Here is a 16,477-nt window from a genome sequence, read left to right as displayed (position 1 = left end):
TTGGTAAAACTAATGAAAAAAAAAGATTTTTTTAAAAATGTTTTACCAAAATAACTTGATTTAATTGTATTTGTTTTCAGTTTCTGTTGGAATGTGAAGGGTTAAATGCCGTCTCTTCGAGTTACTAGAGGTTTCTCAATACTCTAATTTCCCCTCCTCGACTGCTCGACTCCTCGGTCCTCCGGTAGTGACCCGGAAATGGATTTAAGCGCGCCATTTTGAAGGACATCCCATTTCTCTAAATGCACACCAGGGGCCCTTCTCACTTCTCTTATTTTTCATTTCCTCGCTCCTCTGTCTCGGTCTCACCGGAAGTTGATTTTGTCTGCGCCACCTTGAGTAGCGTCCCAATGGCCTTATTTTTGCCGGAGGACAGAGGAGCGAGGAGTGATAATGGAGGAGCTATAACCGAGGAACCACCAGACCATCCTTCGATGAAATCCTCAGACACTCGCCCCGCCCCCTTACTGTGTATCGCTCACTGATTGGACGATGCAGTGCATGCACTGATCTGATGCTTCTTGACATGAGAGCAGTTTCCCAGCGGAGTGAAGAAAATACATGAACCTCACGGGAGTCACTCCTCAGTTTATACTGTGTTTTGTTTCAATTAATGTATCATTTAGTTACAAATATGTGATATATCTGAACAAAGTGGTCAAAAATCCTTTTATTCATTTATTGGAAACATTTTCATGATCACTTTTTTCGTTTATACATTTTAAGAATGGCGTTTATCTTTTTTGAGAATGAGTTCTTATTTTATTTAATGTATTTGGGTCTACAACAGATGATACAAATGTTTGTGTCAGTACATGTGTACTTTCAGAGGCGGGGGTGTGTGTGGAAACTATCGAAACCCTAAAGTGCCACTATTCGCCCGTTTTTTCAAAAAAACGCGCGTTCCTGACGCGTAAAAAACGCGCGTTTTTTAATATGATAATGAGCCCCACCTTCTGTTTTGCATAGCCAGTACATTTAAAGTGTGTGCAACCAATCAGCGAAGAGTTAAGCCAGACTAAAGCAATCTGTTGATGAAAAGTTCCTGTAACCTACCCCATTGTGAGATTTAGATAGAAAGAATAATCACAATAATTAAATCTAAATTAAACATGTACAGTAAATAATATAAAGTATAAACATATCTACAGTCACAATTTCATTATTGTTATTCATACTTTCTGTTATGTAGTTTATTAATGTTCCCGTGCTTTCAGTTTCCATCCAGTAATATAATCACAATGCTATTTTGAGGGTGTGTTCAAAACAATCTATGTAATGCAACTTGCTGTAGGTACTGCTACACCTACTATTGGGGAATCTGATGTATGTTGTAATGTTTGTGCCGGAGCCGCTTCATAAAAAACAGTACTCCGGTTAGAGAGATGACACCTGACGGGAAATAAAGTCAATTGGTACACACTGTGAATATGAGTGAGAAAAATTAGTGTAATAAATGCATTTTAGACAAGAAATATAAAGTTAACTCAACTAAAGTTGCTCAGTATTTTTGTATTGTCAATACTATTGCTGCATAACTAATATCTCACATCTGAAGGTTTAAAGAAAAGGCACCTTAAAATAAAGATTGGTCTTTCAATACATTAGCTGGTGGATTTTGTCTTTTGAATTGTTTATCTAAAATCAAGTAGCTATAACTGGTACTTATCGTTTGAAGATACAGTCTGGTTATAATGCTGTTTGAAGGAGGCACACAGGTAAGAGCACTAACTAGCATATGTATCTTAGCTTGAATTAAATGTATTTAACGTATAATAAAGTGACTGCAAATATATGTATCACAAACTTTATAAAAACTTATATTTCAGTCCATAAATACACAGAATAAAGAATACATTCAGGTCAATGTAGAAAAATAAGAAATACTTTAGTCCCCTCTGTCTTCCTCTCATCAGTAGAGGAAAAGTGTGTGTGTACAAGATAGATATTAATTTTACTCCACAATTTCCTACCGTATTATTAAATAAGTCTGCACAGCTGAGGGGACACCTGTAACTGATTTCATGTGATTTATTCATTAAAAACTGTATTTTCAGAGTTAATCAAATGACAGCCACATTGTTACCTAAAGTGTCTCAAACACATTTAAGGAGTGCAATGCAACTCAAAGGTACAATAATAAAAGTAAAATAGTCAATTTCTTCAGATCAATCTGTATATTTTAACTCCAGAGCACATTTATATGAATGAAAAACAAGTTGTTCACACAACCAGCTTTGGCCTCTGAGGCAGCCATTATCTGATCTTAGACATGTTAATAAGTTCCAGTTATTAGTTGCAGTAATATGTGCCGCTTCCAAACATCAAACTCTTAGAAAAAAGACTTGTCCTTATTATCTACTGCACACTTTTTTAAAAGCAACACTGACAACTTGCGCCTGTGAGACATGTAATCTCTGAAAAATGATTAGACATGCTTCTACAGTGAAAATCGGTCATACTGTAAGTGCAACTTCTGAACACAACACTTTTTCGCAAATGTTTTACAATACATAATTATTATAAAACCTTGGTTTTAGAAACCTTACCATGTAACAATGGTAACTGAGTGAGTGCAACAAAGTGTCTACTCTGGGATGAACAGCTGGGTTCTCAGTCTATTCACTTTTGGGCTCATCTTTTTCCCCTCAAGCTCCATCAGGACTTTTTCCACAACTTCAAAAGTGTATTGCAGTTATTTCGGATATCTTAAGTTCAGTGCGTATATTAGCCCGAAGAGCATGGCAAAAGCTGTCGCAACCGAGGGCAAGCCGCTGAGGACCTCTGTTCCTTCGATGAGAACCTTGACGTCTTTGGGTCGATGAAACTCCTCTTTCCCAATGACAAAGATTGCCATTGTTGCCTGCTCCAGTTCTCCAGCCTCAGCGTCCTGCAGATCATGCAAACAAAAGGGAAATGGATGAGGACCACAGAGTGTAGTTCAACAGGCCTGAGGCGCAAAAGGATTCCCCAAGTTTGCCGCTACCTTTTAAAAATACAAGATTATAGTGGATAGATGAAAAAAGGAAAGTTCTCAGTTCAGTCGACCCAAGAGGAAAGCTCAGGAGGTCATCACAAATGACTAGCTTTCTAACCAAGCAGTTATTTGCATGCAGTACAAATATGTTATTTTTCTTTTATGAACAAACATCTTGTGAGTGAGTGGGAGGTCTTATCTGGAATTCTTTGATGAGATGGTCAACAGGTTAACCCAGGTAGATCATTAGAGATTTGAGGATGCATTCTCTTCTGATGGCGATGACCACAGTCTGAGTAAGAACAGTTTTATTTATATATATATATATACATACATACATACATACATACATACATACATACATATATATACATACAGGACTGTCTCAGAAAATTAGAATATTGTGATAAAGTTCTTTATTTTCTGTAATGCAATTAAAAAAACAAAAATGTCATACATTCTGGATTCATTACAAATCAACTGAAATATTGCAAGCCTTTTATTATTTTAATATTGCTGATTATGGCATACAGCTTAAGAAAACTCAAAAATTCTATCTCAAAAAATTAGAATAGTTCCTCAGACCAAGTAAAAAAAAAAGATTTATAACAGCAAAACACAATCAAACATTTGAAAATGTCCATTAATGCACTCAGTACTTGGTTGGGAATCCTTTTGCACGGATTACTTCATCAATGCGGCGTGGCATGGAGGCAATCAGCCTGTGGCATTGCTGAGGTGTTATGGATGCCCAGGATGCTTCAATAGCGGCCTTTAGCTCATTAGCATTGTTGGGTCTGGTGTCTTTCAGCTTCTTCTTCACAATACCCCACATATTCTCTATGGGGTTCAGGTCAGGGGAATTTGCAGGCCAATCGAGGACAGTAATGCCATGGTCAGTACACCAGTTACTGGTGGTTTTGGCACTGTGGGCAGGTGCCAGATCATGCTGGAAAATGAATTCCTCATCTCCATAGAGCTTTTCAGCAGACGGAAGCATGTAGTGCTCTAAAATCTCTTGGTACACAGCTGCATTTACTCTGGGCTTGATGAAACACAGTGGACCAACACCAGCAGCTGACATGGCTCCCCAAACCATCGCTGACTGTGGGAACTTCACACTGGATTTCAAGCAACTTGGATTTTGCTCCTCTCCAGCCTTTCTCCAGACTCTGGCGCCTTGACTTCCAAATGAAATACAAAACTTGCTTTCGTCTGAAAAGAGGACTTTGGACCACTGTGCAACTGTCCAGTGCTTCTTTTCCTTAGTAGCCCAAGTCAGACGCCTCTTCCGTTGTCTTGAGTTCAGAAGTGGCTTGACCATGGGAATACGGCTCTTGTAGCCCATTTCCCGGACACGTCTGTGAACAGTGACTTTTGATACCTGGACTCCAGCTTCAGTCCACTGTCTTTGAAGCTCCCCCAAATTCTGGAAGCGACTCTTCTTCACAATGCTGTTAAGGCTGCGGTCATCTCTCTTGGTTGTGCAGCGTTTCCTGCCACATTTCCCCCTTCCAACAGACTTTTTGTGGATGTGCTTTGAAACTGCACTCTGTGAACAGCTTGCTCTTTGAGAAATTTCTTTTTGTGTCTTACCCTCCTGATGGAGGGTGTCAATGACGGTCCTCTGGACAGCAGTCAGATCAGCAGTCTTCCCCATACTTGTGATTTAGTTTACTGAACCAAGCTGAGTGTTTTTCAAGGCTCAGGAAACCCTTGCAGGTGTTTCGAGTTAATTAGACGATTCAAGTGATTCGTTGAACACCCTACTAGTATACTTTTTCATGATATTCTAATATTTAGAGATAGGATATTTGAGTTTTCTTAAGCTGTATGCCATAATCAGCCATATTAAAATAATAAAAGGCTTGCAATATTTCAGTTGATTTGTAATGAATCCAGAATGTATGACATTTTTGTTTTTTTAAATTGCATTACAGAAAATAAAGAACTTTATCACAATATTCTAATTTTCTGAGACAGTCCTGTATATATATATATATATATATATATATAATAAATCAAATGCAAAAAAAACGACGATTCAGCCACTGATCCCACAGATAAACTCATTCATAGATACCTCATCCAAAACCTGCAAGATCCCGGTGGTCTTCTGTTTCACAACTCCTCCCCTGCTCCGGATGACCTGCAGCAGTTTGGTGGAGTGTTTGTCCAACTGCGCCAAGAACTTTGTCTCCAATGGAATTGTTGTTATGAACTCAGCATTTACCTAGAAAATATAAGCAGCATAGAAAACAAAAAACACTGAGAATTTATAATACACATATTTGTTATAAAGAGCCAACGGTTTGATTAAAAGTACTCCAAGTCAGCTTGTATGAATGTAACATTTAAATTAATCCACATATTTATTGAAAACCACCACCAAATAAAGACACTAAGATTAATAGATGTAAAGCTTATATTGTGATATATATTAAAAATAAAACGTCAACATATTTGCCTTGGCTGTCTATAGTTGTTAGTTAGTTGGGCCCTCATTTCTTCTCCACTACAGGCTTACATCAAAATAATGACCTCTTCCATGTGAAAAAGTGCAGGCCACCGCTCCAAGAGGCCTTCAATGCTTGGCCTCTGATGCACTATTTCTTGTCTTCGGTATCCAAACGCCTTCGCCATCTTTTCTTTTATTGATTGCCGGTTGTTTCTTTTCTGTTGCTCTGCCAAAAGGGAAATTGTCTCTTGCTCCATGCTTTCTGGAGTCTCACCAATCGGCAAAGATGGAAAATGGTTGGCCTCAGCTCGCCTGGCTCTCTTTAAATTCTTCACAGGGTAGGACTCTTCTTGAGACTTGGTCTTCAACGAGTTCACAGCGAGCTCTGCAGATGATTTGAGCTTGGTGTCAGTCTAGATTGGTTCTTTGTGTACTCTGCATTTCCTCTCTGTAATTGACATTCTGTCTCATAGGAGAAGACCGGGATTGGAAACACTTTAGGCCAAAAATATGCAATTTCTTTATGTATATTGTTGTGGGAATGGAAAGATAAATGAAAGAAGGCAGGTATATCCATTTAACATACAGTATGTATGTTTATTATAACATTTTTCTGTGTGTCAAAATGAAAGACAGCCCACACACCTATCAATCATCAAACCGTGGGGTCTTAATTCATTACGTGTTGATTTCTATCAACACGTAATGTTGTATCGATGTATATAGAGATGTACTACAGCAAAAGTATTCTCCGTCAGGACTTCCTGCAACAACACCACGCCGTTATCTTGATTCTGATTGGCCAGAAGACATTATCAAAGATGTTCTATTGAGAAGACGATCACTACGTGACAAAAGTTTTCAAAACCGTTTCTGGTCTTTGGTATTTCCAGACAAGTGGCTACTGAAATCAATCTTACTAACTGCTGTCTGTGCAATTTACTCCGCGCGAGTTGGCAGACTTTAACATCATTTTTCATGGTGGTGCCAAGCCATTTCTTGGTATGGCTGTAGCCTACCCCAGCGCTGCTACTGGTGGGATGTATGGGGCTGGCCATTCTGCACATTCGTTAAATGCATTAAATATTTTAACAGTTATTTCAAAAAATTAATTACCGGCAATAATGGGATAATTTTGACAGCATTAATATATATATATACTCATTCTGACCTTATACATGAATGTATCTTTTAAGAGTTATTAGCCGCATTCCCCCAACTGTATAGTCAGCCAATAGGTATGGATCAGTCAGTTCATTTGAGTCAAGAAGCTCCACCTTCTTTGTAGGACACAGTTTCAGTTCATAGGCTCTGTAATGTTCCCTATACCATGCACTCAGCTTTCTGACGATGAAAAGCAGCTTATTCTTGATAACAACCATCTGGATTTTTTCCGTGTATTCCACGGTTTCCTATTGCAGCTTGAATGGGATTTGAAATGCAAAGTTCAGTGGCCAACACTTTCACAACTGATTCATCAACTTGGCAATTGCGATCTTGTAAGAAGTGGATTATAGTCTTTTGGGTAACTGGCACAGAGTCAGTACCAATTAAATATTGCAGCTCTTCTAGAAGCTCATTCACAGCTGCACTTGATACAAGAAAATCATTTTCTAATTTAAGTAGGACTGAGGCAAGTTTTAATTCAAAATCTGTTGAAACTGTTGATTCTTCATCAGGAAGTTTTTCAGATGGCAAATCATCATTCAACTGATCAGTAGTACCCGTTTCAAATTATTGTAAAACATCATACCCATCAACAATTCCAGGCTTTAAACCATTAAGTGGATGTGGGGTATGCTTCCTCCATTTGTGAGTATTGAAAGCTCCGTAACGATTTGTTTTGTATGAGCAACCAGGATCATCCACATGGGTAGAACAGTAGGAATAGATGGGTGCTTCCCTGAAGTTTAAAAGAGAAAACCTTTCATTAGTATTTAATTAGCCATCAAAGTGTCCAAGCTACAAGAAGATCATTGACATATTCAAAATATATCAAACATTAAACTTAATTCGTTACTCAAAGCCTATACTTTATTTTAGGACAGTGGTCAACATTTTGGTGATGTAAAAATATAAAGACACAATGTTGTAAACTAAAGTTACATTTACAATATCTTTATCAATTGAACTCAAATTAAAATATAAGTCGCTCGTCAATATGAAAGAAGCTCACTTACTCGGTCCTTAAAGTGACGTTTAACACCAGAATTTCTACTCTGGTAATAAATACAAATTCATAGTCTTATCTATTTATTTACAATAGAAAACACGCAGCCCGCCTGTTCATACTGTTTACAGGCCACCAAGCCTCAGTTAAGAAAAGGTAAAGTTGATACTTAATGTTTGTCATAGTATATCTACCTTTGAATCTGGCCATGACTCATGCTGGTAGGCCGCTAACGCTAACGCTAGCATGCTTTATTCAGACATTGACTTTAGCCTTTAGTCGAATTGGAGTCATGGGTGGGTAGTGTTGTTACAGTCCACTAGCTCAGTTAAGAACATTTAACGTTACAGTTAATGTTGTGTTGAGAAATATATGCTCTGCTGAGTGTTCTTCACTGGATAATGCGTGGTCTGAATAAAGCATGCTAAACGTTAGCGCATGCTAAACATTAGCGCAATCTTTTACGGCCTCCTCAGTCAGAGTCACGGCCAGACACACGTAGGCTAACGTTTCCCATCAATAACGTTACATTTTCTTAACTGAGCTACCGGACTGTAGTAACGTTAGCCACCCATAACTCCAAGCGGGCTAAAGGCTAAAGCTAATGTCTGAATAAAGCATGCTAGCGTTAGCTTATAAGGGCTATCAACAGCCGGTAAGAGTCACAGCCAGAGTCAACGGAAGATATACTCAGACAAGCGTTAACGTTTCGGTATGTGAAATTATATTATATATATATATATATATATATATATATATATATATTAACATTAGTTCATCCTTACCAGTATCACATGTGCTCGTTTTCCAAGTGTCAAAGGCTGGATAGAAGCGGAGGAAGTCTGCTGGTTACGACGGTTACCTCTGTCACTAACCGATCTGCCCACATGATCTGCCCCCCTGCCCGATCTGTAGTGATGGCAGTTTGACACTGAAGCTTCGAACGGAGCTTCTTCTTCTTCTTCTCCTCTTGCTTTTGGCGGATTGCAAACAACTTAAAAGGTGCATACCGCCACCTACTGTACATGAGTATGCATCATCACATCATTCCAACTCATTAACCTATGTTCTAATCAAAATTAAATTAAAATAAATTAATAAAACCATTAAATAAATAAAACAAAACAAAACAAATCTATGTTCTTTCCTGATCTAATGTTAAATTATTTTTCCTACCCCAGTTTCACTCAAAAATGTAAACAGTGCCTTTCTGGTAGCTCTTACTCCCTCTCATTTTGTTCCCAAAACACCAACCACACTCCACTCCCTCTCTGCCTCTAAGACTTTAGTATTTAATTGTTCTCTTTCCGCTTTATAGATGTCACAATTTAACAATATATGTTCTACATCTTCTTTTACTGCACAGTTCCCACACTTGTTACTGTCACTTTTCCCCATGATATACAGCGTACTATTCAAAGCCGTGTGATTTATTCGGAGTCTAGCCATCATGTTTTCCTCCCTTCTGTTTCTTTCTTTATGAATATTAATTGTAAATGTATTTTGTACTTTGTGATAGTCCTTGCCTTTCTCCCACCTTTTCTGCCAGATCTCCATCCCTTTCTTCTTAATGACTGCTTTTCCTTCTCCTTTACCAAGTTGAACTGGTAGTGTTATTTGCTTTTGTAGTGCAGTTTTTGCTAATCTATCAGCACACTCGTTCCCTTTCACCCCCTCATGTGCAGGCACCCAGCAGAACTGCAGATCTATGCCGCTTCTGTGCAGTTTTAACAGGCTATGATTCAGTTCTATGAGAATGTCTTCTCTAGTAGTTGTTGTTGATTGTATGCTTTGTAATATGGACAATGAATCTGTACATATGACCACCCTATCTGGTCTGACCTCTTCAACCCACTGCAATCCTATTATTACAGCAAGCATTTCTGCTGTATACACTGATAATTGATCAGATGTTCTTTTTTAAATAGATATTTTAAAGTCTGGGATGTATATGCCAACTCCAACACGCTCTTCCTTGTTCTTAGAGCCATCTGTATAAATTTGTAGGTAATTGTAGTACTTTTCGTTCAGATACATACTTGTTTTAATTCCCACTTCATTTATTTGCCACTCTTTTTTCCTTTCTATGATATTCATATCTATGTTAGCTTCTGGGAACAGCCATGGGGGAACACTGCTAAATGGAGTTGCTTTGGCAAACGTGATATTCTCCACTCCATATGCCCTCGTTCTTTCCTTACTCGTCCAGCCAAACCCACGTCCCTGGAATTTTGCATATTCCCAGCAATCCTGTAATATTCTGTTTGAAATATTTTCTTCTCCACTACCTTGTAGTCTGACCCAGTATGACAGAGCAAGTTTCTCTCTTCTGATCTCCAGCGGTGTCTCTCCTGCTTCTATCAGAACTGCATTAATAGGGGATGACTTTATTGCTCCAATACACAGCCGCAATGCTTTATATTGTATTCTATCAATTTTTAAAAGCGATGTTTTTGCTGCTGCTCCATATACTATACAACCGTAATCTATTGTGGACCTCATAATTGATCTGTAAATGTCTATTAATGCTTGTTTATCTGCGCCCCAGTTGCATCCAGCTACAGCTCGCAATAAATTTAATACTTTTTTGCATTTTGTTTCCACTTGATTAATATGCATTTTCCATGTGTATTTGCTATCAAACCACAGTCCTAGGTATTTGAACTCATTCACCTTTGTCATTGGACGCTCATATAGTGTTAGCTGTTGGCCATCAATCTTGCGTTTGTTTGTAAATACCATGTAGCATGACTTGCTTTCTGACATTTTGAATCCCCAGTTATATGACCACCTCTCCACTTTTGTAATCGCTCTAGCTATATTCTCCATTACGTATGGGGCATTTCTTCCCCTCATCCAAATAGCCCCATCATCTGCGTACAGAGCCGATTGTATGCATGTGTCTAAGCATGTAAATATATCATTAATCATGATGTTAAATAATATTGGACTGACTGCACTCCCTTGGGGAATACCATTTTCTATTTCAAAATAGTTGGAAATATCTGCTCCAACCTTTACTCTAAATGTCCTGTCTGTTAAAAAGGCCCTTACCCAATTATACATTCTCCCTCCAATACCCATTCTACCCAATTTGATCAGTAACCCATCCCTCCACATAGAGTCATACGCCTTTTCAATGTCAAAGTACACTATTGCCATTATCTCTTTCATTTTCAATGTTTTTTCCACATCGTTACTCACTCTTACTAGCGCATCTATTGTGGAACGCCCTTTACGAAATCCGCTCTGAAAACTACTCAGCAGCCCTTTCTGTTCCAGTACATGTGAGAGCCTATGGACAATGATCTTTTCCATTCATTTACATAGGTGTGATGTAAGAGCTATTGGTCTGTAATTACTAGGGTTAGCTGTATCTTTCCCTGGCTTATTGAATGGTAGCACGATTGCTGTTTTCCACACACTTGGCATATCTCCTTCTCTCCAGATTTTATTGAAAAGACTCAACACCATTTTCATAGTTTCCATAGGTAATTGTCTAAACATAGCATAGCATAGCTGGTCTTGTCCTGGGGCTGTATATCCTGTACCTTGTAAGGCTATTTTGAGTTCTGACATTGTAAATTCCACGTCCAGAGCCGACCTATTATCCTGTCTCTTCTCCTTCACGTTTTCATTCTCTGCTAGTAACTGCTGTTTTTGCTGCCTGTGAATATCACTGAGATGCTCCCCACTATGTACTGCTGCAAGTGTCCTTCCTAACATATCTGCCTTCTCTTTATCTGTCACTGCCAGCCTCTCCCCATCCACCAAGGCTGGAATTTTAATGGATTTCCTTTTCCCACTCATCCGCTTAAACATGGACCAGACATCACCTAATTTAACTCCTCTGCCAATGGTAGAACAAAATTCTCTCCATGTTCTCTTTTTTGTATATTTAATTGTCCTTCGAGCAGATGCCCCTTTCCTTTGAAACTCTATGACATTATTTTGCGTCATGTTTTTCTTTAATTCTCTAAATGCATTATTTCGCTCTTTAATAGCCCTGCTGCATTCCTCATTCCACCATGGCACCACTTTCTTCCTACCCTTGATTGTTGTTTTGGGTATACTGTTCTCTGCTGCATTCAGTATATGTTGCGTTATTTGGCTTGTAATGACCTCTATGCTTCCCTCTGATGTTAGCAGGTGTACCGACTCCTCACACCATATCCTAAATTTCCCCCAATCAGCTTTAGCAAAGCACCACCTGGTTATTACACCTCCTTCCTGCATATATACATTAGTATTCATTTTAGTAAGCACTGGATAATGGTCACTTCCTACAGTGGAGCTATTCAAAACAAACCATTCGCATGTATGAACCAAACAGTTTGACACTAATGTCAGATCCAGGCATGAGACTTTCCCCCTGTGTACATCTACTCTTGTGCCATGTCCATCATTAAGGCATACTAGTGTTCTTTCCTCCAGCATTTCTTCCACTATATTTCCGTTACTGTCTGTATGGTTGCTGCCCCATAGACTGTTGTGTGCATTGAAATCACCACACCAAACTTCCTTCCTATGTTTATTGCCTGCTATTTCTTTAAATATATCAGTGGTTAGATTTTTACATGGGTTGTATAAATTGATTATCCTAATGTTATCTTGTTTCCTAGGGTTGCAAATTTCCACTATAATACACTCTATATCATCAGGAGATTGCACCTCCCTATATACCACACCATCTTTGAGAAACGTGGCACACCCTCCACCATTTTGACTATTAGCTCTATCATGCCTTATACAGCTAAATCCTGGAATGACAAAGTCTAATTGAGGTCGTAACCAGGTTTCTTGCACACATATTACCTCAGGGACCACCTCTAGCTCATATATATATTTCTTGAATTCTTGACCATTAGCTATGAGGCTTCTTGCGTTCCACTGTAGTATGTGCAGAACCATGATTAAGGATCTAAACCTCATCCTGATTTTCATTTTCCCAAGCTCCATTTATAGCTAACATTGCATGTATCTGATCTGCTTTAATATCTTTCATGTCTAGGAATTTTCCAGCTGCCTCCACAATGGCTTTGATTCTATCACTTTTCTTTTTTAACTGTAATGCAACATTTACAGTATGGCATATGAATACCACAAAATTCACCTTTTTCACTCCTAGAACATCATCATCCTCTTTACTCTTGGTGGCGCTGTGGGGTTGGATTTGAAGATTACTTTTTGGTGTGTTCCTGCCATTTTGTATTGTAATGCTCTGCTCCATTCCACTAGGGGTCTTATTGATTGTTATTGTTCCCCTTACTTTCTTTATTGCTTCTGCGTATGAAACTTTGTTTGTAATCTTAACTCTCTGCACCTCTCTGGCCTCTCTCTGCACTTCACATCCTCCAAACGCAGCACTGTGATCTCCTCCGCAGTTACAACATTTATCCTTTGCATCCTTTTCACATTTTCCATACTCATGTTTTCCTCCGCATCTCGCACACCTTAGCTGCCCTTTACACTGCTGTGCTGTGTGCCCCATTCGTTGACATGCGTAACACCTGAGAGGTTTGGGAATGTACTCCCTAACAGTGAAGTTCAAATATCCCATTTGTACTGCCTTAGGTAATGTTCTCTCAAACTGAATGAGAACTGATAATGTTTCTTTGAATGTGCCATCCCGTTTGCTTTTAAGCCTTGTGACTTCCACTACTTTACCTCCTTTTAATTCACTTTTAATATCTTCCACTGACATGTCCAATGGTACTCCTGCAATTACTCCTCTCAGTTTTGCCATTGCTCCTGGTACATGCGCCTTCATTTTCTCCCCATTCAGTGAGTTCATTCCCAGAATCTTTTCCTGCTGCTGTTTGTTATTGGCATGTATCAAAACCCGCTTGTTGTTCATGAATTTAGCAAACTTAATTTTTCCAATCTCTTTTTCAATTGCTTTGGTAAGTTTAATCGGGTGGTAATGCCCACCATCCTGATTGAATTCTATTACAACTTTCCACTCGTGTTCTAGTTCTTTATCCAACATTGCTTGGCTGACACTTTGACTGATTTTTGATTTTTTTGCTTTGATTAGCCTTGTCTGCTTCACCCGACCAATCCGACCACCTTCTAGCTCTTTCTGAACTATCTCTTTCTTTCAAAGATCTTTTCTTCCTCGCAGCTTTGGATATCATCCATTCCATATCGTCTCTTTGGCTACCATCTGAGCTGGTTGACATGATGAAACACTCAATGTACAGTTTATGCAAATCCGCCAAAAAATAACAGTCCAATGCTACCGTTTCTGTATGTATCCGAGTTTTCCGATTCTCTCTGAGCTTTCTGTCACGCGTCTCCGACTTCACTTCCACTTCCGGTTCGTTGTAACTCTCAAGCGAGAACTCCGACTGAATGATCCTGACCACCTTCGAATGGAGCTTCAACCCTGGACTTCCTATAGAGAGGCGAAGTCCCTCCCTTTCCGGGGGAGCTCATGGGACCCCGGAAGCGGAAAATTATACATTGAATTCAATGGAGAGAGAAAACGTATCTTTTGATCCCGTTTGAATTGTGCCACGAACTACACATATGATGTTTGTCAATTTAAAAGAACATTTTGCAAGTCAAAATAATACAAATGTGTCGTAAAACTGTGAAGTAACAATTTTTTTTGTGTTAAGCCGCTCAGTGAACTACATGTCTCTGGTCCCGCACAATACGCGTCACCAACACAAAGATGGCCGTCACGTTGGCACATTTCACCTCATTCTTTCAGAATGAGAATAAAAGTATAAAACGAGGTGAAAATCACTATAAGTCTGGGCATGTTGAGAGCTGTACATACACGAAAGGGGAGTTAGTCGGTTCTGTAAGAGCCAGCATGCGGGACCGGCTTTACAAGGTTTCGGTGAGTAACACAAGTGCAATGTTTAACGTTAATGTCAGTCAATAAGGAGGAGAATGAAAAAGAAGATGATGAACCACAGACCCGGCATATAATGACTGCAGTGTGCAGGGCTGTGTTAATTTATGTTACTGTTATCAATAGCATTAGTTGACTGAGAAAACCGTCAAGAAAAAAAGTTTAGCGATGTTACGAGTCGACTAGTATAATATGCCCACGGCTGTGATTGACAACCTGGACAGCCAGTCAGAAGCTAGAGTGCCAACCTAGAGAGCCAATCAGAACCTAGAACGGGTGTACTGTATACGGGTGTGTATGCTATGGATAACATTAGTGTTCACAAGAACAAGGTACACTCCCGTGTTTTGTTTTAGTTGCTCTTCAGATTGAAGCGGCCAGTTTTATATCGACTATATGTGTGATCTCCTTTTTACATCTCGTTGTGTCATTTGAGTTTATTTGCTGTGTGTAGATTCAAGGATTTTGGTTATCTTGTCAATTTGTTTGGTTATCTAGGCACAGCTGTGTGTGACTCCCTCTGGTACACTGGTATGTGTTTTCCTAATGTAGAGAGCATTGATTAATTCATAAACTACACACTGAGTCTAGATCCTGACCAAATCCTTTTTTTTTGATGAAATGTTTTTCAAAAATGTAATACACATTTAAAAAAATACAATGTACAATCACAACCAATACAACACAAATTACAAAGAATACAGAAAAAACCAACAATAACAACAATCAGACAAGAGGACAAAACTATGAAAAAATAAACCCTCCCACCCCCAGATCCGGACCATCCTTGTATTGCTCATTCAATCTATTATAGCATGTTAACAAACATGGTACTTACTTTATTTGTACAGATCTACATGGGAGAGGATGGCGCGATGCAGAGCGCTGTCTGTGGTTGTGCACGGGAAATGTACAAATGCAGCCACGCTGCAGCATTGGCAATATTTGCCATGTGGCAGATCAGCTCCACAGAAGTTGAGTGCCAGTGGAGGAAGCCTGGCACTTCAAAAGTAGTCCAGCCGGTGTCTCAACTCTACCAACAGCAAGAGGAGACCTACAACCCACTGGCCAGAGACATCGCCACTGAGGAAGTAGACTGGTTCAGGTCTGCACTGAGGGGCATGGCATGGCTTTTGTCACCTGAGCCAGAGCTGCAGCCTCAACATCAGGCCATTTTCAAAGTGCCGGAGCTGGTGAAGGAGCATGGGGGTCGGGGGCTTGAGGCAATTCTTGACTCAATGTGACTGAGCAGAGACCAGCAAGCTGCCATCCAGACAGCCACCGTAGGGCAGCGGACAAATCCTCAGTGGCAGTTACACAGGCAGGGCAGGTTGACAGCCAGCAATTTTGGTGCTGTGCTGAGGTCGGGACTTTCATCCACTCCATGAAGAGGGTGCTTGGGGGGTACAATTTAGACGGAGTCATGGCTGTCAACTGGGGAGTTGTAAACGAGGTGTATTTGGCCAGTGTGTTTGGCCTTTTAAGTGTGACACATATGTAGTGATAAATGCTTCACTTGACCACTGTTCCTAAATAAAAAAAGTTTTCTGCATCGTCGAGCACAGCTGTATGTTGAGTGTCAGCTTTGCTTGGTTCATCTTAATGGGGGCAGCTATATGGATGTTGGTGCAGTCCACAATCATTTTGCAGTTGAAGGCAGAATGAATTTATTATTGACTCAGAATGAAGCACAACTTCATGTCATACAATACATTGACTTTATTTGTAATTGTGTAAAAAAATAAAGCATTGATTAGCAAGCAGGACCTGCAGGAACAGAGAACGGTGATGGATGGAGCTGGGAAGAGAGAAGAATAAAGAAAACAGATCAACTTTATTATCGGATATTAAAAATTCAATTTCAAAACAAGTTGCCGCTCCTACAGTTTTTTAGTATGTAAAGATGATTTCACATGACCTATGCAAAATATCACACTCAATACATGTGTGTCTCTGGGGGGTGCATTGTGCCTTTGATGTATATAAATAATATACCATAACCAAATA

The 16,477-nt window shown here is 39.4% G+C and overlaps 2 protein-coding genes across 2 annotated transcripts in view; one reads left to right on the top strand and one right to left on the bottom strand.

The window, feature by feature from the left end:
* LOC307044827 (uncharacterized protein) overlaps positions 1–16,477 on the top strand; it is a 156,474-nt gene that overhangs the window by 92,744 nt on the left and 47,253 nt on the right. The gene's annotated exons all lie outside the window — the stretch shown is intronic.
* Positions 2,012–16,477, bottom strand: part of LOC307044833 (E3 SUMO-protein ligase ZBED1-like) — a 32,969-nt gene continuing 18,503 nt past the window's right edge. The window contains exons 4-6 of the mRNA XM_079690237.1: positions 8,391–16,268; positions 5,061–7,338; positions 2,012–3,269 (exon numbers count right to left, since the gene is read on the bottom strand). The gene's annotated coding sequence lies outside the window, so the exon portion shown is untranslated. The remainder of the gene's footprint in view (positions 3,270–5,060; positions 7,339–8,390; positions 16,269–16,477) is intronic.

The sequence above is a fragment of the Notothenia rossii genome, assembly GCF_949606895.1.
Source record: "Notothenia rossii genome assembly, chromosome: 6".
Lineage (NCBI taxonomy): Eukaryota > Metazoa > Chordata > Actinopteri > Perciformes > Nototheniidae > Notothenia > Notothenia rossii.
Note: the sequence above shows the minus strand (reverse complement) of the source record. Positions and strands in the feature narration are given on the sequence as shown.